General features: G+C 35.8%; 1 protein-coding gene across 1 annotated transcript in view; it reads right to left on the reverse strand.

The window, feature by feature from the left end:
* Positions 1-19,014, reverse strand: part of LOC109078429 (protein ELFN1-like) — an 81,143-nt gene extending 62,129 nt beyond the window's left edge. Inside the window, exon 1 of the mRNA XM_042716907.1 lies at positions 18,763-19,014. The gene's annotated coding sequence lies outside the window, so the exon portion shown is untranslated. The remainder of the gene's footprint in view (positions 1-18,762) is intronic.
* Between the last annotated feature and the right edge of the window lie 3,387 nt (positions 19,015-22,401).

Below are 22,401 nucleotides of genomic sequence, written 5' to 3' on the forward strand. Positions count from 1 at the left end.
ACAGAGACTGGAGCCTGTGTTAGCTTTATCTAATATTATGCATGGCTGAAAACATTTTCATCCAAAAGCATAAAATGCGTCAAAACTAAGACTGGCTGGGGGATAATTTAAAAAAAAAGGGGAAAAAAAAAAAGGTCTTCAATAGGGAAAATTACTTTAACGAACAATCACGAATTCTGATTGTTACAAAGGGAGTTCTTTCAGTGCAAATGGATATAGGCTACTGTTGATTGAATTCAGTCTGTGCATTAGAGATAGTTTCTATGACTATTTCTGCTGGTTACATCGTTACACCAGTAGGTGACGGCAAATGACTATGTTTATGAATTTGTAATAATTCATTCAGCCCATTCGTTCTATAATGCTGATTCATTAGAGGGAGAAAAAAGTCAATGTAAATCATTCATTTAAATAGCTGATTAACTGAGGAACCAAACTGATTTTATGTATGAGTCATTGAATCATTCACTCAAAATCATTTGTTCAAAACACTGAATCATTAAGAGACGTATAACAGCTGTTTGTTGATGGTTTTGCTCTGGCTTTTGGAACTGTTTTTGTCGGGGGAGCAAACATACAGTACATAATATGCAAGTTATTGAACAGTAACTTGTTGCTGACAAAAACCAAGTTTGCTGTGATTATGTCTACCTGCGTTTTCGAGTGCCACAAAAAAAAAAACCCTTTACACTGCACTAAGGCCTACTTATAGTTGTCTTTGCATATTAACCGTATAATACTTGTCCTACTGTATCATATTTGAAACATGAATATTCAAAGCCTCTATTTTATCAACATGATCAAAATTTAACTGAAAAACCTGTTGTACAAAAGATGCCAGGTGCCCTCTGATTTAAAGTTTATACTTTAAGTAAAAGTCCAATTAATATGATTCAAGTACACTTGTCTTTTCCTGTCAAATGTTTAATGATTTTTATAAAGTAAACATAAGAAGAACTTTCATATTGTGTATAATATTTCAAGATAAAATGTAGTACCCTGAATAAATATCCTTTTTTTTTTTTTTTTTTTAATTTTTATCATATTAAAATGTATCAAATATGATACAATAGGCTTTCTGAGGAACACTTATCTCTCAAAAAAAAATTAAATTGGATTGCATTATATGTTTTGCATTTAATGTAAGTAGAATTTTATATTACTGTTTTGGCATAAAAATAAAAACAACTGCACTAAATTGCATATTTTACTTTGTTTAGCCTGTGAATATTTGCATTATATCATAATATATGAGCCATAAAAGGCTGATGTATCAAATGATACAAAACATAAAGCACATGTGGAAACTTTTTTAAAATACTGTCTAAAGGTTCAACAACCTTTCATCTTAATTTTTTTTTTTTTTTTTTTTTTTTTTTTACTTATTTCAGGCTGTACAGGGATAAATTGGGATATATAAACTATTTTAACATCTAAAAAATTACACATCACCCTTAAGAATGACAGTGTTCCTGTCTTGTGCAGTGAGCTGAGTGTGTGATGTTTTTGGCTTCTGTATCTGCTTTTTTTGTGGAAAGCTTTAGTAGTTTATTTGCTGAGGAGAGGAATATTCTGCACAGAAAGAGTCAGATGTTTGCTTTACCTGGGAACGAAGAAAAAATATAGAAGGCAATAAAATGAAATGTTAGAGACACTCGCCAGTTTTTCAGATAATGTGGTTAAAGGAGAGCTGCCCTGACCAAGAGTTCCATGTACAACAGTCTCCACCAGGAACCTTTACTCTTGCATTAAGAAATTATTTTCTATTACAATATTGATGACCTCATAAAAAAGATATGTCACGCACTAAAAAGAATAAAACTATGTTTGGACACACATCCATCCAGTGTTGGGAATAAATGCAAACGCTGACAAAACGTTTTGACAGCCCGGGCCCTCATTAACATTCTCTCCAGTGGAAATATGTAAATCACATTTCATAAGGGGGAGGTATTCATAAAAACGCCCTGCAAGCAAAATATTGATGCACAACAGGATGCACACTCAAAAACAAACAAACACACACATTTCACTCTTCTTTCTGTGCTTAACATTTGTGCTTACAGGTATATGAAATCATTGAACATTTAATTTGACCAAATTCTACAGTGCAAAAAAAACAAAAAAAAAAAACACGATGGTTCTAAGTGTTTTAAAGGAGTAGTTCAGCTAAAAATGAATTTTTGCTGAACATTTACTCACCCCTAGGCCAACCAAGATGTAGATGAGGTTTTCTTCATCAGAACAGATTTGGTGAATTTTATAATTACATCACTTGCTCTCTGCAGTGAATGGGTGCCGTCAGAATGAGAGTCCAAACAACTGATAAAAACGTCTAATAATAATCCACAAGCTGCATATGTCATGGTTGTGATGTATAGAAAGCGCACGAAGAAGAATAATATAAACAGGCTTTAATTATCCACACAGAGGGTATCCACAAAAGGCAGGCAGGAATCACACGCACATACACAACATTAACTTAAACACTGGACAAAGGAACACAGGAACAGACTAGAACTAAATACATTGGCAAATGAGGATAATTAACGAGACATACCTGAACCAAATGATACAATCAGACAGATTTTTTTTTCTTATATCATCCACAAAATGAAAATCATAATTCTGATCGCTTAGCATGGTATAACAGCACACCGCTCCTCAACATGCAGAACAAAAGGTTACGGGTTTGTTCAAATTGCTAATAGTAATATGAGCAACAATAATGTTCCAAGCACCCGATGATGTCTGTTCATTGCACGCCTGCACTGCAGCACTCATTCCCATTCTGAGCACATTAGGGCTACTGAACGCCAGTATTCAGTACCTATAGACAACACTAGATGAACGAGTGCAAATGTAACCAACCATGCCATTAAAAATTAAAAAGTTTGGGCTTGCACTGAGATTGCACTCTCCTTGAAGCAATGATTTTGAGGTTGTACAGTAAGACATCATTAGTATTGCACACATCTGTGTACTACTGTAATAGCCTGATGCTGCTGACACTATTTGCTTCAAACACACAATCTGATTTGAGAATACCACCCACAATCTATACAGCACTCCACACCTATTGGCTGGTGGGGAATGTCAATTATATCTAGTGGACGGCTGTGCAATAAAAGTGTCTGAGTGAGTCATGCAATGTCAGATGATGGACTTTCGTCAGTTGAAACATTTTCTGACACTTTAAATGGAATTAAGTCTTAAAGCAAGAGAGCTGAGCAGCAACAGCTTGAAAATTGAAGCAGCTACTCTGTTCCAGACAGTAAAGTTGCAGAGATTTAGTCATAACTTTTCTCTGTGACAATGCACTTTAAAGTTTTAAGTGCTAACTTATATCAGTTCCTCTTCACAGTTTTACATCTCATTTGGAGACAAATGCTTTAGTTGTAGTAGTAAATGGCTGAATTAGGCTAGTGTTGTTATTGTTCAAGTTGCCATAAAATGGAATTTGCAATTGTCGTTTCTTCTCTATTGTGATGTACATCCAAGTGAAACGGCTTCCTGAATGAGGGAAAAATGGGGGACTTGATTTTGTCCATCAGGAATTGAGTGAATTGTTTGATCGTTGTTGTTTGCTATTTCTGTGATCTCATACTAGAGACATGTTGTCCCACTCTCACATCAAGACATATGCCATCAGAGAAGAGAAGAGATGTCATTGCAAGTGAAAGGGGAAATTATTCAATTAAAGATTAGTAGAATTATAAAAAACAAACAAACAAACAAAAAACAATCAGGCGCACAGATAAATCACTTAAAAAACACTTAAAGTACTAAAATTATTAAAACAAAACTAAAATAAAATAAAGCTAAATAGAAATATGAAAATTTTAAACTAATAAAAATGACAAAATCTCATAAAAATTGCTAACACAAACTGATATTAAAATTAAAATTGCAAATATAAAAATAAATTCAATATAATATAATATAATATTACATAAAAGATAATAAAAAATAACACTGGTTTACTATATGACACATGGCTCAGTATGTTGTTCTTTCACCTCCATTGATTCTCCTAAAATTTCTTAGGTGAAAAACTATTTATAAAAATAAGATAATTGTTGACATATACAGTGACAAATGCTAGAGTATAAAATGAGTGCATAGAATAGCTCAGATAATTTGGTTTGGGGGAGAATTTAATGAGAAATGTTAAGGTTCATATTCAGAGCTCTTTCTTTTTGATCGCAGACTTGACAAGCCTGAGGTGAGCTGAGATCTCTTCTGAAATTCTGGAGATTTCTCAGAAGAACGGTGGAAGATTTAACCAAAAGGCTCTCCACTGCACCGTGATGATGTCTAGAATGAACAGTTGAGGCACTGTGAAAATATATTTCAGTTGTGTTCAAACTAAATGTTATTAAAAATCTCTGTGTACAAATGAAAAGAGACAACAAAGTCATTTTGATGTTCATCCAAACACCATCACCAGCTTGTCCAATGATTTTTAATGAGTTTTGTTTAAAACTTTTTAGAACCGGGCATACTGGCATTCTAAAAAGCAGTGTTAAGAAAGAAAAACGTGTTTCTCAAAAGCGCAGTCTGTGTGAATGACCCTTAGGTAGTAGTGAGTAAAGCAGCTACTAGTCCTTGGTCTGTTAAACTTATAAAATGCAGAATTTTTGCAAAAGTACCATAAAAGTGTTCCTAAAGGCAACACCTTCAACCAAATATCATAAAACTTAAAAAACTGTGTCACTTCTGCTCACACATGCATATACACACATACTAGAGGGGAAAACTTAATCAGCACTCTCTCCCAGGGGTTTATCTCTCTCTCTCTCTCTCTCTCTCCTTTTCTTGCCCTATCTTTTCTTTCTCACCATCACAGATACACACACTCGTCCAAATGCTAGCACGCCCTCTGAAGTTTTCCGATGCAGTTTGTTTCTATGGCAACAGGAGGCCTTGTTTCCCTGCGGTTGACTACTTGAAGTTTTTTATGCCTTTAATTATGAATGGAGGGGTTTGATAATCAGAGACAGATACAGACAGATGCAGAATGGATGATTTAAATCTTGTATTCTTGGCTTTTTTTCTCCTATTTAGGAAAAAACAGGAAGGGACAGCAATGGAAAGGCCTGACAAAACCACAGTTATGTTTTTGTGTGAATAATGTTCATTAAAAACATTACATAACTCACTAACAAAAAAGCTACATTTTCTGCACCAGCTTGCCCAATTTGTTGCAAAAAAAAAAACCACTATTATTATTAACTACACCAACAAAGCATTCTTCACATATGCATCTAAATATATATATATATATATGCTGAACTTTTTGTTCTAAATTGTAGATTTGTGCCAAGCAGACTTTGTAGTTTCTTCGCCTTACTTCCTGCTTCAGTTCTACAGAACTTACAGTATACGTTGTACAATAAGAAAATGTGCCATTGTTTCTGCCTGACCTGATCCTTAAATATGGCTTGTATTTGTATAAGGTTTAGCTGGTTAGCATGACCTGGTTAGCCTCTGCTAGATGCTGTAACTACTCCATTTGGCCCAAAAAGCATCAACAATCGCATCCCTTACAGTTCAGGGGATTGGTTCAAATGGATAGCTTTGAAGTGGATTTATTTATACCAAACAATATTTTTGACTAGATAATCAGTTGATTTGGATGTTACCACATTTTTGGGTTCTTTTGGAGAAAATAGAGTGTTCTGTGCTGCATTTGCTTGAATGTAACATTTCTCGGCTTAGCTCAGCATTCTTTTTATGAACTTTGAAAGAGAAATTATCACTTTGAAGACATTAATATTCTTTTACATGTTTATTTAAATCCACTGAATGTTTATGAATTTACATACACTCAGTATCTCTTTTGCCACAGCAAAAATAGCTCTTTTATTTAGCTAATATTAAAATTTTATATTTTCCATTTAGACCTATAAGCAGCATTTGCACAGTAATCTCACTAATATATATTATTTTTCAAAAGCTTGAGGTTAGTCAGATTTCTTTTCTTTTTTTTAAAGAAATAAATACTTTTATTCAGCCAGGATGCATTTAAATGATCAAAAGGGATAGTAAAAGTTTAGCTAAATATTCTAATATTCTATTTTTAAAAAAGCTGTTATTTTGAACTATTCATCAAAGAATACTGAAAACAGATTAATCACAGTTTCCACATAAATATTAAGCAGCACAATAATGATAATGTTTGAGCACAAAATTAGCATATTATATTGATTTCCTGAAGGATCGGGTGACACTGAAATGCTGCTAAAAAAATCAGCCATGCCATCAGTTGCCAATAGTTGTTTTAACTTTTAATAATATTTTTACAATGTTACTATTTTTAACTTCATTTTTTAACAAATAAATTCAGGGCTTTCAAACTTTTCAGAAAACAAAAGATAGAGAACCCAAACCTCTGAGCATTAGTGTACATATTTCATACGTCTATAGAACAAGAAGTGACAGTCAAAAAACAAAAACTATATACAAAGAAATAAAAATTATATAAACACAAACAATATCACACAAAATCAAAAAATCCCAAAAAAGATACTAAACACACTCAAAAAACATAAATAATACAGTCTGAAACAGCAAACTGTGGCTACTGAAATACTGTCAGTTACAGTAATGACCAGTTATACAGATGTCAGAAAACATTAAAGCAAAGTCGATACAAAGCGCTAATGGTGCCTCCATTGTTATATGTAACTGAACCCTTCAGTAATGGTTTCATTATGCTTTATGAATTTCACTGTGCAAACACGTATACAGTAATGCATCAAAACTTTGTGTCCTTGCCAATCCCTTTCTGAGTTTTCCCAGTTGCGTCTTTGAAAAGCAAACTCTCTCTCAGTCACGAACCGCGCCTCCCTTTCTCTGTGGCCACAGGGGAAATATCTGCCGCTACACAAAGCCTGCATTTATCTTAATTACATTTACCTGCTCTAACAGTCTAAGAGATGCTCGTGTTCACCCCGTCTGATGTTCTATATTTATCCTCAATCTGACTAACTTGCTTTGAATGGTTTTTAAAAGTAATTGATTTTTTTTTCATTAAGCTCAGATGTGGTCTAGTGACAGCTCCACGTCCTTTAGAAAGTGAGAGTGTTCCTGAAGAAACACTTAATTTCTACTATTGCTGTCAAACGATTAATCATGATTAATCACATCCAAAATAAAAGTGTTTTGTTACATCATAATATATGTGTGTGTGTTGTGTATATTTATTATGTATATATTAATACATAATCTATACAGTATTATATATACATAATAAATATACACAGTAAACACGCATATATTATGTAAACTTTTATTTTGAATGTGATTAATCGCGATTAATCATTTGACAGCACTACTTTCTACTCAAATGTCTTACGTAAGTGGAGAGAATAATGCAACAAATATCATAAGAACAGGCAATGACATCATAACACTGCATACGGGGGAGTATTTATTTATTTATTTTTTGTCATTGAAAAGTTAGAGATGTTGTAAAGTTTTAAGAGTTTCAAAGTTTTAGCAGCATGGAAGTTGATTTCCGCCACTGAATAAAGAAATGAAAAAGGTAATTGTGACTTTTTATATCTCAGAATGTACGAAAAAAAGTCTGAATTGTGAAATATAAACTTTATAAACAATTATGAGAAGAAAAGTACAAATTATAAGATATAAACTCGCAAGTTATAGTTTTAGCAGTTATAGTTTATATAGTCTAAGTCTATATCTTGCAATTTAGACTTTTTTCTCAGAATTGCTAGAAAGATGAAAAGTCGAATTATACCTTCTTTATATTTATTCCGGAGCAGTAATAGAATAGTTGATGAAATGAAAAAATCTGTTAAGATTTTTGTTGCCTGGGATATTTGTCTCTGATATTTTTTTTATCAAAGTATACTTATATACATATATGTAAAGCTAAGACTAAATATAGATTATTTTATATTATATAGATATATGCAAGACAACAGTGCTCCCAAAAAGTATTTGAACTCAAGTGTTTAAAAAGTCGGTTTCTGAAGTTCACACACAGGAGTTCATGCTGATGTTCTGCTAACATCTGACAAGCTAGTGTTGTATAGTATGTATTTTTTATCATTTAAAAAATGCTTTTTTGCATGGCATTTTTAGCATGAAAAGTTTGCTTATGCTATTTTTATGCTGTTCTGGGGCAGGTACCAGCTTCACATGCTTGTGCAGTGCAGTTCAAATAGTGGCACAGATTGTCAGCTGGACTGATATCACAGTTTCGAGTACACCTTTGCAACACATTCATTCATTCATTCATTCAAACTTTTTGTTCTTGAGCCACTCTGATGTTAATTTGGCCTTGTGTTTTTTGATGACGACAGAAGAACTTCCACATGGACCTTCTGTTTATAGCAGACTGAAAAAGGTCCTTTTGCAGATATAGTTATTTGTATTTTGCACCATTCATTCTCTTTCTTTCTTCCAGATGAAAAACATGATGCAACCACAGCCAAACAAAGGCTTTGTGCACTTTTTACAATTGCACAAGTATAGCTCCTATGTACTTGAAATCTTCAAAACATTTTGTCTCAATAAGCATAAGACAAAATTGGCAAAATGTTTCAACATTAGATCAAATCATGCTGAAACAAAACTGTATTATTTGCTTATTTTTGCATGAAGCAATACTATTCTTAAGTTGATTGGTTCCTGTGCACAATCTTCTTGTTGCAATTTCTCCCTTTCATTTTCCTCTTTACTGTGGAATAATGGCATATTTGCGTAATTCTTGCATAAAGCTCTTGATAATGGCTAACAGTTTGATTTAACTTTGTTGTAAAGTTACTGAGCTTTGTAGCTCTTTTAAAGTAACCGTTGCACTGTCTTGGGGTTTAATGTAAGTGAAATTTTTAACACTTTACTTGCATTTCATATGCATATAAAATCTCTTTTGTAAATTTTATTTGATGTGGGACACCAAAGTGGGACATCTTGTCTTTGACCCTATTGCTTATTTAAAAAAGCAGACTTCATTTGCACAACTGTTTCTTTAGATCCAAACTGATAAACATAATACATTGACATTTCTGTTTTTGTATCATTACGGTCATTGGAGAACTTGACAGGAAGATGGAGGGCAGGGAGGGGAGGGGAGCGAGAGAATGGGATCAGAACATCATGACCAGTTTAGATTCAAACCTCAGGGATCTTACCGAGCTGCTCTTTATATTCCTATGTATATCATAAGCATGTGCATCTTGTGTCACAGCTCCAACCAGAAAGTGTAGTTTTAATGTTTTATTTAAGTTGTCAGTTGTCAGCAAGATTTGACTTTGTGACTAAATCTTTTTCTTACTTACAATGTAAGAACGATTCCTCTAAGCCACATCAGCTCAAATCTGACAACTGCCACAGATTTTGGGGAGTTGTTTTTTTTTTTTACAAAAAATTATGTAGTTTTTTGAATTAACTACAGTTGCCAATCGTAACAGACATTTTTTCTCATTTTAGGTTCCGCTATGGGAAATTTAGCGTATTTTAGAATTCAACAAAGTATTTTAATTTATAAAAGTGGTTTGAAGCAATTTTAATTTAAGTTCATCAGAACTTTTAATTCAGTAATATTAAACTTTTTTTTTCCTCTGAAGGAGTCTGAAGTAGAGTCTGAGTAATTTTATCTTGCAGAGTTTTTAAAAGTGCTATATTTAATTACAGTATATTGAGAAAAAGTTTTTTCTAGTTTTACTTTACAGGTTATACAAGTTTTCTTAGAAGTATTGCACAATCCAAACATGTTCCACTTAAAGCGCATTTACATCCACTTATTTTCCTATTGGTTTAATATCATTCAGAATGAGTCCCTTCTGTCACTTGCCCTGAAATAAGACATCGGAGAGAACATGTAATGACCGTTCAGGAGAGGACTACGCTCTCTGAGTTTACGGATGAGTCATTTATCCACACGTATTATTTAATTAGCCAGCGCCGGAGGATAAGGCCACACCTCTCCGACCTTCATCATGCTGTGAAAACATACAAAAGGAGGAAAGACAAGTAAATGAACGACGATCACTGAAGGTTCATTTTGATGGGGTTAAATGACAATTCATATAAGTGCTATGCAGATCCTTTCATTTAAGTTCATTACTGGAAGCTACAAAATTTTACTTGAAATTCTTTGGTAGAGCTGTTTTTGGTATAAGTGCTTTTTTTTTTTTACAAGGCCATCAAAGACCTAATAACAAATCTATATGAATGACTCCTGTACTATTGACAAAAAAAGAAAAAACACCCAAGAAAAAAAAGGTGCACTCTGGGTTGATGTTGAGTTACTAATGAATATGATCAGTGCTCTCATAGGTGGTCCCCCCCCCTGTGGTGTTGTTGTTGACATCTACACTGGTGCCTATTATATATAATATATAATATATATATATATATAGAGTAGAGGGATATAATATAAGATCTAATATATGATAAGATAGTATATAGATAAGAATTAGAGAATTTTTTATTATAAGTGTTTTTAGGAATGTTATCCCCCTCGATACAAACATGTTTTAGAAAGGTATACAGTTTGAATAATTTCTCCTTTTCATCATGCTATACATCACCCAAACAAACGTCGGCTCGTTCGGAAGAAAAACAGCCTTGTGAAGAAACCTTTTGTGAAAAGAAGCCTGCCGAGGCGTCACAGAGATCTCATGCCAATGAGGTGAGGAAAATGGTTCCCGAAAAGGTCTGGCAGCAGTTAAAATTTTCATACCAATTCGAATACAGTGTCGAGGATGGTATTCCATACATTGCCACTGATGAAATTGTGCTGAGTTAGTCTACCTAGTCCTTGTTTGTGTGCTTTCTGTGTGATAAAATCTCTGAGCACTGCACCAGGCCCCATCTGTTACCTCTACCTATTAAAATTGAAATGTTCAAGGGAAACAAAACACTGATGGCGGAGGAGCGCTACTGGAGTTTGTAGAGGTTTGCTAAGTGCTTCTGTCTCTCATCTGTTGCTTCCCTAACCGGCATTGGTGTTTAATGGTGTCGCGTCGTTGGCAGATCTGTGCAACTTACCTGACTGTCTGTTCTCCAGGTTTCATAATTTTCTTTTATACATGACTACAGCTTAGATAGGTGGCAGAGAAAACAGCTGGTGTCGGAGAACAATCTTCACCAGGGCTTTGTGCCATCGAGCAACGTGCTCAACAGCAAAAATTCGGTCTGTGGACCCTCAGCAAATAACCTTCAACTATGCAACCTTGGCACTACTGCTTTGGCCACTAGAACATTAACCTAACCCTCATGAAAAGACCTTTTCATATGAAGCTCCTGTGCTTTAATACTCTTGTGTTGTAACAACTGCAATACAACACAGCATATGCTAATGAGCTATTTGAAGTTTAAAAACTGCTGCTTTTTCTTTCCTTTTAGTTAGAGGAGCTTGTACAAAGTCAGAGAAGTCAAAGGAAGATGGGCCAGACTTTGACTTCTCTTGAGACGTAAAAGCATCAAGGTGTATCCAATTTTTGCCAAGCTGGTCCACACAGCTGGGTTGAAGGAACGTTTTTTTTTTGCCCCCTCTTTTAATCTCTTTAAAAAAGTTGCAGTAAGCTGTAACTTTACAACGTTGTGTACAATTTTGTTTTGTTTTTTTTTCCTCTATTTGTTTAGATGCTGTTTTATTCATCTTTTTCCAATTTACGGCTGCTATTTTCACATTACATTTGCATTGACAACTAGGTTCCTTTTATTTTTTTTTGGTCTTTGCCCAGGGGTGTTGCTATGTAGGTTACCAATGATTCTTGAATGGTTGCTAGGTGATTTTTCTGCTTTCGCCCCCCCTTTAAGCCCCATCCCCAACTCTATGATTATCTACCAAAATTCTGGTTATGTAAGTAGATTTTTCTGACCGGTAGCTACCGCACCTTTTTACTTACCAACACAATTGGAGATACTATTAATGTCTGTAGCATAACTGGTAGATGAGTTCTGCACAGAAATGTAAGCAAGTATGTAGTATGATGCAATAGTATAGCAAGCAAACTAATTACATTTAGCATGCACTTTGCTAAGCGACTTATACAATAAAGGCTAAAAAAAAAATGGGGGACAGGCATGGAAGTGGGAACGTGCTGCCCAAATTTTTATTTTTGGGTGGAATCCTGTCCCTTTAATGACAAGATTGCCCGGACAAAGTAGCTAAAAACTAAACAAGCCATTTCTATTCTAGCCCTCAAACCCGCAGTACAGCAGCACATGCAATTGCAAGGTTCTAATCATGCAAAAATGAGTCTAAGGAAAGACTAAAGTGGGCAGCAGGCCATTGGCAAACACTTTAAGTCTATAAAACACGGTTTCTTTAATTAACATTCATGACAGAATTTCCGGACGGTTAAAAACAGTGGAGCGGCAGGCATTGTGGATGCGCTGGAGGGGATGTGTTTGTGGTAGATGGTCTGGTGTCAGGGGTCGGGCCAAAGACGGTTCTATGCCCTAGGTTTATTAAAAACCCAAAGGGTGAGAATAGATCTCCACTAATGACAGGATTAAGATAAGAGCCATTCTCTCTTACGCAGATTTTGCTCCCCACTGCATTTTATGCACGCTCTGTGCTAACTGCACTAAACTTTTATTTATTGGCCAAGACTGGAGCTGGAAAGTTCCTCAGTTAGATCCACTCAGATGGCGGGATCTCCTGGGTTAAAGAACGTGCGTGCGGACACAGGCAACGTGCGGTTAAAAAAAAAAGGAGGAAGGGGGAAAGGCAGGCAGGGGGGTGGACAGGCTTGGTAGACGTGCGGAAGTATAACCCCGAGTTCCTTCATCAAAGAGATGGAACCCGCACTCGTTCCGGGTATTAACCGGGCAACAGAAGGAATTCGGGGGGGGAAAGCCCCGGCTTTAAGCTTGACACTAAACGCACGGAACTTTCATCATTAAAGGAGGATCTCAGAAAAAAGGGTCTTCTTGACACTCGGAGCTGAGCGCATGTTGGATTCCCCACCAGCAGCTTCTGCAAAAGCCGCTGGGGGGTCCAACTGACCAACTTGACTTTGTCTCTGATTAAGGGCACGACTTGGGGGTCTGACTCTCCATTGCTTCTCTGTATGTTATCCGTTATGAACTTTGAAAAGACCCCCCACGGTTGTAAGGGTAGGAGGTTAGAGAGACAATCATTGTGTAGAGTGAGGATAGGACCTCAAGTTGAAGGAAGAGAATGGACTGTTATCCAATAGTGTGACAACCTTAGGAGCGATCTACTTCATTCACCTTGACTTCACAGCTGACATGAACCACATGGTCCTGGTGGTAATGCATCACATCAATGGCTCATAGTCTACCTGCAGAGTTGCTCTTAATCCAACATTTATAAGCAGTCAAAAGATCAGTGAGAGAATGGCGTGGTGATAAGATGACTCAGAAATGTCTGCTGTGACATTTTCAAAACTACTACACACAACCGTCTGACCCAAACGATCAAGATTGAGTTGTCTGATGAACTTTAGGCAGGTAGCCCCTGCTGGTGGACACTATGTTACTACAATAATTCGAGCAAAAGCTGCTTGCATTCAACAGTACCCTGACCCAACTAAATACACTGGTTTTTGCAAAGCACACACAATATTCATTTATTTATTTTTAGAGAACTCTTGACAAAATAAAATGTATGTTTTCCATGTTGGCTTGAGAGGTTAATAGAAATATTAACTGTTTTCTTTTTCCTTGCTATGGGGGATATTTTGGGATTATTTGAGCAAAACATTCAATGCTTTTTTATTTGGTTTGGGGTCCTTTTTGCTCAGAAAAAACACAATTGATAAACAGTGATATAATTGTAATGCACTTTTATTATACCCTTTCCTAAAGTATTTTCAATTTTCTGAAAAAAAAAAGTCATCATTTAATCACTCTAATGTGAAACAGAAAAAGGAGATTTTTTTAGATTTTTTTTCATACATACAGTCTGTTTAAAGTAACTAAAACTGTTTCAAAATATATTTTTTATGTTCCACAGAAGAAAATCATACATGCTTGGAACATTGGAAAACCAAATTTTATTCCTGTTATTATTGAATTTTAATTGCAGGCTGAATGTGCTTACTTTTTTCCACACAGAAGTTGTTGCAAAAACATGCAAGAAGCAATGTAATGTCATTTTGCAGGGATGTCTCTATACAGTAATGTTTTTTCAACGAGCCTAGACTTTTTTTTTAGTGTTTTGGCTTTTACATGAAACATTTTGAACCTACTATGCAACAGTGGCTTTTTGGCTAAAATTATTACTCAAATCCTAAAATTCTTGAGATTTTTAGCTCTAGTTTTTGAATGATTGTAAGTATTCAATCATCTGATGTTGGCATTTTGAGTAGACTGTGTTGCTCTTCTTTATTTCTTATTATGCATCCTTTTCATGCTCCTGTATGACCAAGATCTTAACAAAGCTGTTATATTTAAAAAATCTGATCTTTTTTTTTTTTTTTTGAAAGCCACATAATTTGTCTTTGACAAGCAAAGTGTGCTTAACAAGTCATGTCTCTGTTAAATTATAACAAGATTCTTTTTTTCACTTACAGCCAATTTGCATTCATAAAAATGTCTAAAATAATTCATGACTATGTAAGTAGGTTCAAAAGGTGGACACAGTATTAATCGCCTTCCCCATTCTTGCGTCCTCGGCCTGTGCATGTGTGGCGTGAGTGTGGTAGACCTCTGTTCTGTGTTGATTTGTTGCGCATTAATCCAAGGAAATGTCAGGAGATATTGACCCAATACGTAGTGAGAAATAAGAGGTCATAATGTCACCCCTGTAATCATGAATACATCCCTAACAGTTGGTATCCTTGCAGTGTAATTGGCGAGGTCAATGCCCAGTTGCCTGGAGATTGCCGAGAGGGGTTTGATTTCTGTTATCAGTATGTATGATAAGTGAGGGCCACGCTGACGCTGAGCAATAACTCCTTGATTACATAGCGCGTCTGTCATCTCAATTTGAAAGTGACTCTAACAAGCTCAGCAGCGAGCTGGGGAATACACTCTTTTATGAGCTCGGAGCCTATCGAGACGCAAGGTGCCGTTTGATGCGCGGAGCTGGTAATGAGCACGCGTCCAGTGTCACACACCACAAAGTCGATCAAAGTCAAGGCAACCATGGCAACGCTACACTCTGATAGCATGCCACCTTGCCTTTTTTAAATGCTCTAATAATCACATTTAGAGAGGATATGAGTTTAATCATGCTGCAGGTGGCACTGTTGAGACTGAATATTTCTAATGGCAGATGATATGATATTTCATGGCATCCCACCTGACGTGTCTTAACTAGGTGTGATGCCACAAGTTTCCAATGACAGGGAATTTTTCTGTCCACGCTGAATGCAAAAATGCTGCGTGATATGAGATCTCAGATAATCAGAATATATTTGATGTTTACATTTACATACATTTACATTTAGTCATTTAGCAGACGCTTTTATGCAAAGCGACTTACAAATGAGGACAATGAAGCAATCAAAATAAACAAAAGAGCAATGATATACAAGTACTATAACAAGTCTCCGTTAGCTTAACGCAGTACACATAGCAAGGGCTTTTTAAATAATATAATAAATAAAAAGAAAACAGATAGAATAGAAAAAGAATAGAGCAAGCTAGTGTTAGAGCTCTTTTTTGTTTTTGTTAATTGTATAATAAATGAAAAGAAAACAGATAGAATACAAAAAGATTATAAAAGTAGCTTTTTTTGGGGGGGGGGGTATTCTGTGGCATCAACTTTTTAAAACTTTTATTTAATGAAAATTCCATGTCCATTTCCCCTTCTCTTGCAATTCCAAATTTTCAAAATTTCCAAAAATTCCATCTCCCAGATTCTTTTTTTAAAGGCACAGTTCACCTGAAAAATGAAAACTGCCATTATTTACTCATCCTCTGAGAAGATTTAAATTTTTCCCTCATATAATGAAAGTTAATGAAATGGACTAAAATCCAGCCTTCTTTGAATTTGAATCTTCTTTTGTGTTCCAGAAAAAAGAAATCTATATTAGTTGGAATAACTTGAGGGTGAGTAAATAATGGTTTGGGTTATCTATCATTTTTAAAAATGACAAAAAATGAAAATGTTGTCATTATTTACTCATCTCCAAACCTGTATGAATTTCTTTCTTCAGCAGAATGCAAAATAAGATATTTTGAAGAATGTTGGTAACTAAACAGTTTTGGTTCCCATTGACTTGTATGAACAAAAATACAGTGGACGTCAATGGAAATCGAAACTGTTTGGTCATTCTTCAAAATACCTTATTTTCATCTGAAGAAAGAAATGTTTTTGGTTTGGAATGACATGAAGGTGAGTAAATGATGACCAAATTGTCATTTCTGAGCGAACTATTGCTTTAAGACAAATTGTGTTATTTTCACACAGCCGAAATAGAAATAGTCTGCTTTGGACTACAGTGGCCAAGTTGCATACAAACACACCTAGTCATCATTATGCTGCGAGTTCAAACTGTCTGGGAGATAAACTGACTAAGCCTTCCATTTTGCTGTTCTTCTGGCCATTAAAGAGAATTTGTATTGTCAGACACTCAGGCTACTAGTTTAAGCCCGTCTCCCAAAAATCATCTCTCATGAATGCAAGTAGGGCAGCCTTCTGAAACTGATGAGAATGGGCAAAAAAGTGCAATAAAGTGCATGAGGGAGAGAGAGTCTTTACTTAGAAACAGAAACTTTGATCTCTCTGAGGTTCCCAAATTTATGCATTACATCTGTGCATTCCATCCCATCCCATCCATTATATTGATTTATTAAAATTCATTGGATTGAATGAATATTTGGAACATGCTGGATACTAAATAAAGCTGTCTGCTTCTGGACAAATCATAAACATGAACAAATTACAAAAATAAGTAAAAGGGCTATCCTAGCAACCGTGATAGATGTACATTGGTTTGTACAGTAGCTCAGATATCTGTCACAAAATTCTAGACGTTTCTGCACAGACAACAAAATCTTTGTATGTTTTTAAAGTGGCCAGCATGACTTCATGAAATGAACAACCAGACATCTAAGGAAGCTGGGATCTGGATGTAGCCTAAGTATTTATACATTAAATTTCTTAATTCATCTATGCCTAACAAAACTGTATATCTCATTAAAACAAGTGCTTTACAATTAGACTGAATAGGATTCCGTTGTTCAGCCTCCAATGACTCCATTGGAAAATTAATCACAAAACAGAGTGCCTTTCCAAGGTCTCGATTCATTTTTTTACATACACACCCAAACGACTAAGAATCCATGGCAGTGGCAGTTTTCAGATTGTGATCACTTACCTTCATTTAAAAACACTCCAGGTCAGCCATAAAATAATATTTTTATCATGTAATGCTTTTACAAACCGTAATACCATTGCAAGTTTTGAGCCAGTCGCATTCAGTAAATCATGAAGCAGACTTGATACACCGCGCAACACTGAGCTCTGTCCAGCGTTCTGAAAAGCTTTGCTGTATATTGATTTCAACCCTTGGAATGGCTTCTGTCATTACCGTTCATACGAGTTATTTTAATTGTTGATTTATGCAGTGTGCTCATTATACAATGTGCGAATAAATGTAGTTTTGGGGACTACAAATGAAACTATTTTCATGGCCTTTTTAATTCATGGGCTTCAGTGTTTCAAGGTAACAGACATAGCCTCCAAATCTATTTTTCACGTTTTAACTGGTTTATATATATATATATACATACATATATATATATATATATATATATATATATATTATATATATATATATATATATAATATATATATATACACACTGTACGTTTGATATGTTAATCTTGAGGTGAAGTGATAATTTAGTACCTATTATATTTCGCCAATGTATAGCCTGCAGTCAACGAAACGAAGTTCTATTGTTTGCTATGGTTATTGCCTCAGGCGAACGCAATTCGCAAATGTATATTTTTTGAGCAGGTGAAACTGCGATAATTTTGGTGTCTGAAAAGTTTGATAACGTTAATAAAATCCCTAAATGTTTTATACATTCAATTAAACCAGTTGAATGTACTCTATAAGACCCCTCAACTGTTTGTTTTGATTGACAGCCCTGGAGAGGAGAGTTAAAGCCTCGATTAGAAACCCCAACCCATAATTTGCAACCGGGCTTGGACACGTGCGTCAGACGAACATCTTTGGCCGTAACGTCGCGTCTCATTGCCTTGCGCCATAAGCGCTGCGTCTTAAGACGTTGTTGTTAAGTAAAAATAAAAATAAAAAAATAAAATAAAAAAAAATTCAGTTTAACTTCAAAACACCTGCGATCCGTTCCATTGCGTTGCACTCGTTTTGGCGTTTTGATACGTAGGAACGCGTCCAGTCCGAACGACCCCTTTACTGAACAACAGCTTTTACTTTTTTTTCATTCCACTCGTTTCCGTCTGTGTCCTACATTTGTAGCTTGCTTAAAATCTCATTCGTATCGCATGAGACAGCGCTGTACTGATAGGTTCGGTGGTCTGGTCTCACTTGGATCGGAAGCAGTCGCAAAGGAGTAGCCCAACTCTGAATACTAATTTCCTCATGCCCTTCGGTATAAGCCGGCCTTGGTACAGGTAGAAAGCCAAAATGTTTCCAACAGAACAGGGAAACACAGACCCTCACGAGCTACCTATGACCGGTGCGCCGAATCCAATGATGTGTAATCGATAAGTGGATATCGATACGAAAGACCATTGCGCTATTGACACATAGAGTTGACTACAGACTAGAGAGAATGTTCGTCGCCTCTTATTTAATGCAACTTGAAGCCTTACCTTTTAAGATGACAAGCCTCCTGTCAAGGTGTTGTGATGAGAGAGTGATGGTCTGTAGATCTTATTTACTTCAGAAAATCCAGCACTGCGGACGCATGAAGCAGCAAATGCCCGCTTCTTGAACAAGCCACTGCGGCAGCTACAAATCTCCTGGTCCGGAGGAGCACGCTCTGATTAATTCGAGTCTAAAGCGTGATGGAGAGTTCGTATTTTTTCCACCTTCCGTCCCGTGTTTATCCCGCTCTGAGTCAGAGTGCCCTATACTTCTCACCACCAAGCGGTGGACTGAGCAGCAACCAGTCAGATGCTGTCAGACACACACACATTCACACAGCGAGTTGTGTGTGTGCGGAGGTGGGGGTGATTAAAAATAAATAAAAAAGGTTGGGGTGATTGACAGGTTCTTATTATTTCCCACTGTGGGGGAATGAGATTATTGTGGCATTATTTGGCGGTTTTCAGATTAGTCATATTGTTCTGTTCATACTTTATCCAGGGTGCGAAATAGGTGGGGTTTCTGGAGGATCGAGACTCCGACAAATTGTTGTGGCGTTTTACAACGTAGGCTATATTAGTTCAATTCTACACATATTATATTATATTATATTATATTATATTATATATATTATATTATATTATATTATATTATATTATTATATTTATATTATATTATATTATTATTTAGTGCTGGGAAACGATTAATCGCAATTATTCGCATCCGAAATAAAAGTACATACACAGTAAAAAATACACAGTACATAGAAATATATAACAAAAAAATTCATATTACTCTATATATTATTACTATATTATTATTCTCTGTATATGTATATATATATATATATAGAATATTATATTATATTATATATATTATATTATATTATATTATATTATATTATATTATATTATATTGTATTATACAGAGCTATACGTTTCAAATGAACTTTTAAACAGGTTTTCTACACACACACACACACACACAAAATCACACTTTCCTGCAGAAACGTTCACGTGTTCTTCACACTCGTAGCTATGGCAAAAGTATGTTGCTCGAACAAGTTCATTTAGGATCAGTATCGAGCTTTACGTTGACAAAACATATAGGCTATTGCCATTATGTATCATTTTATTAGAGATTCAGATATGAGATAAAAAAAAAATTATAAATTAATTTTAAAAAATTTGACTAGAAAGGATAGAGGTGTCGCTTTGCTATCAGAATAATATCTAAAATGTGTACATTAAATTATTGAAGGTTAATAATATCTGCAGTACATTTATGTTGGTTCTGTTCTGTTTACCCTAGGGGTTATCACTCTTCTCACTGCTCTTATCCATGCTATAGACTGCATGGATGCGCAGGGAGTTCGTGTTCAGGACTTCGTAAGCATCGTAAGCTTAAGTACATTATACCCCCAATGAAACCAATGGAGCTATGATCTATTTAGGCTTACGATGTTTTTGGGAAATACAGCCCAGAACAGAACCATACCACCAATTCAAACTGTCAATCATCTTTGACGATAGTGGTCCTGACAGAACTAAAACTGCACAAAGTTGCCTGTGAGGGATAGGTTTAGGTGTAGGGTTAGTGTAGCAGGGCAATAGAAAATACGGCTTGTACAATATAAAAGCCATTAAGCCTATGGAGAGTCCCCATAAACCATAAAAACTGACTTTTCAATTCTTTCCCTGCAATCATCAATCAAAATTTTCAAAATCTGATTCCTAATGTAAAAAATTTAAGTTGAAAAAAAAAGTGAAAGTGACGTGACATACAGCCAAGTATGGTGACCCATACTCAGAATTCGTGCTCTGCTTTTAACCCATCCAAAGTGCACACACACAGCAGCGAACACACACACACACACACACCCGGAGCAGTGGGCAGCCATTTATACTGCGGCGCCCGGGGAGCAGTTGGTGGTTCGGTGCCTTGCTCAAGGGCACCTCAGTCGTGGTATTGAAGGTGGAGAGAGCGCTGTACATTCACTCCCCCCACCTACAACTCCTGCCGGCCCGAGACTCGAACTCACAACCCTTGGATTGCAAGTCCGACTCTCTAACCATTAGGCCACAACTTCCCCACAGTTGCACCCTATGTTTTGTCTTACCTTTTTGGTTTAACTTTTACTGCCTCCGTCAGATGCTGAAACAGTTTCTGCGACTGTATAAAGTTCATGAATATTTTACAGAGTATTGTTTTGTTTGTCTGTTACAAAACAACTCACCAGAACATTGTCACATTGTTTCTCACTGTACTGACAGCAATTCAGGGTCAGCTCACCCCCTTTGAAAATTACACGCTTCCTAACTCAAGTTGCTTTTCCTCAGGGTTAAAAAAAACGAGCTAGACCCAGAATTATGCACAGCGTGAAAAGTCCTGGAGTTTTAGAGAAAAAGGTACAAAAGTTGTCACTCAAGTGGTATCTTTTCAAAAGGTACTAAAATGTACTCTTTAGGGGTAAATACATTTACATTTATGCATTTAGCAGACGAACCCACGATCTTTGCGCTGCTAACACACTGCTCTGAGCCACAGGAACAGTAAATAATACCTTTGTACCTTTTTTTCTTAGAGCGTGTAGTCTTTGATAGTGACATTGTAGATCTCTTAACTGTGAATGATGAGTTGTGCCCTCTGTAACACCCTCTTCAGCTGACCAACACTCTCTTCAACACCTCGAAAGAAACAGTAGTGTTAGTTCCTCTGGTGCTTTGTGTTGCAGTTCATGGAGGTTTAGAGCATCAGAATGTGAAGCAGAGAACTTCATTTTAAGAAATGTAATTTCTTGCTGCATTGCTATCGACACAATAGCACTTCACCTCAAGCCAAGGCTCATAAATGTTTTAACAAACCAATAAAAGTTGGAGTTTAACAGATCTCTCATTGTAATCTATAAAATGTTTTAAACTCTATTTTTATATACCTTTAGTCCCCAAGGGCATTGGTTTTCACATTTATTTGCGATTGTAGATCAAATTTGGAGCAGACAGCAACCAGACCTCACTATCAAATAATTACTTTGAAAGGTCATAAAAGGTGAGAGGAGTTTCAAATGCGGCTGTTGGCTGTAAGAGAATTTCCTGAAATGTGTGTTTGGCTCATGTTCAAACATCTTTTGAATTATAGACTTAAAATCACAATTGCTTACCTATTTTTAAACTAACACATTCATACATCAAAATGAGTGATGACTCCCACTTGGAACTCGTTCAGTCAGGAACACAAAGTCCTTAAAATGTGTTCAGTTCAAAACGGCGAAGCTGATAGTTTATCAATTCGAGTCATAAATGTCTACTTCTGAAGAACAACTGGAGAAATGTATAACCCTGGAGCAGCTGTGTGCATGTTTCTCAATTCCCTCACACAAACACACAGTCCAATCACAGGAGGTGATGTTTACGGTGCTCCAAAAATATCAGTGCATTTCCCAGGAAATCAATAGGCATGTTCAAGATCCCTGGGACTTTTAGAACTTGTTTATCTCTGCTGACTAGCTCCAGAAGAGACGTACTGTCATCAGGGTAACACACAGACATTTTGGTTTAGACTATTTCTTTAAAGATACCAAACCAAAGCTCATTAGATGATGAAACTAGATGGTGAAATGTATTTACACTGATTTATATTAACTT

The sequence above is a fragment of the Cyprinus carpio genome, chromosome B1, assembly GCF_018340385.1.
Source record: "Cyprinus carpio isolate SPL01 chromosome B1, ASM1834038v1, whole genome shotgun sequence".
Lineage (NCBI taxonomy): Eukaryota > Metazoa > Chordata > Actinopteri > Cypriniformes > Cyprinidae > Cyprinus > Cyprinus carpio.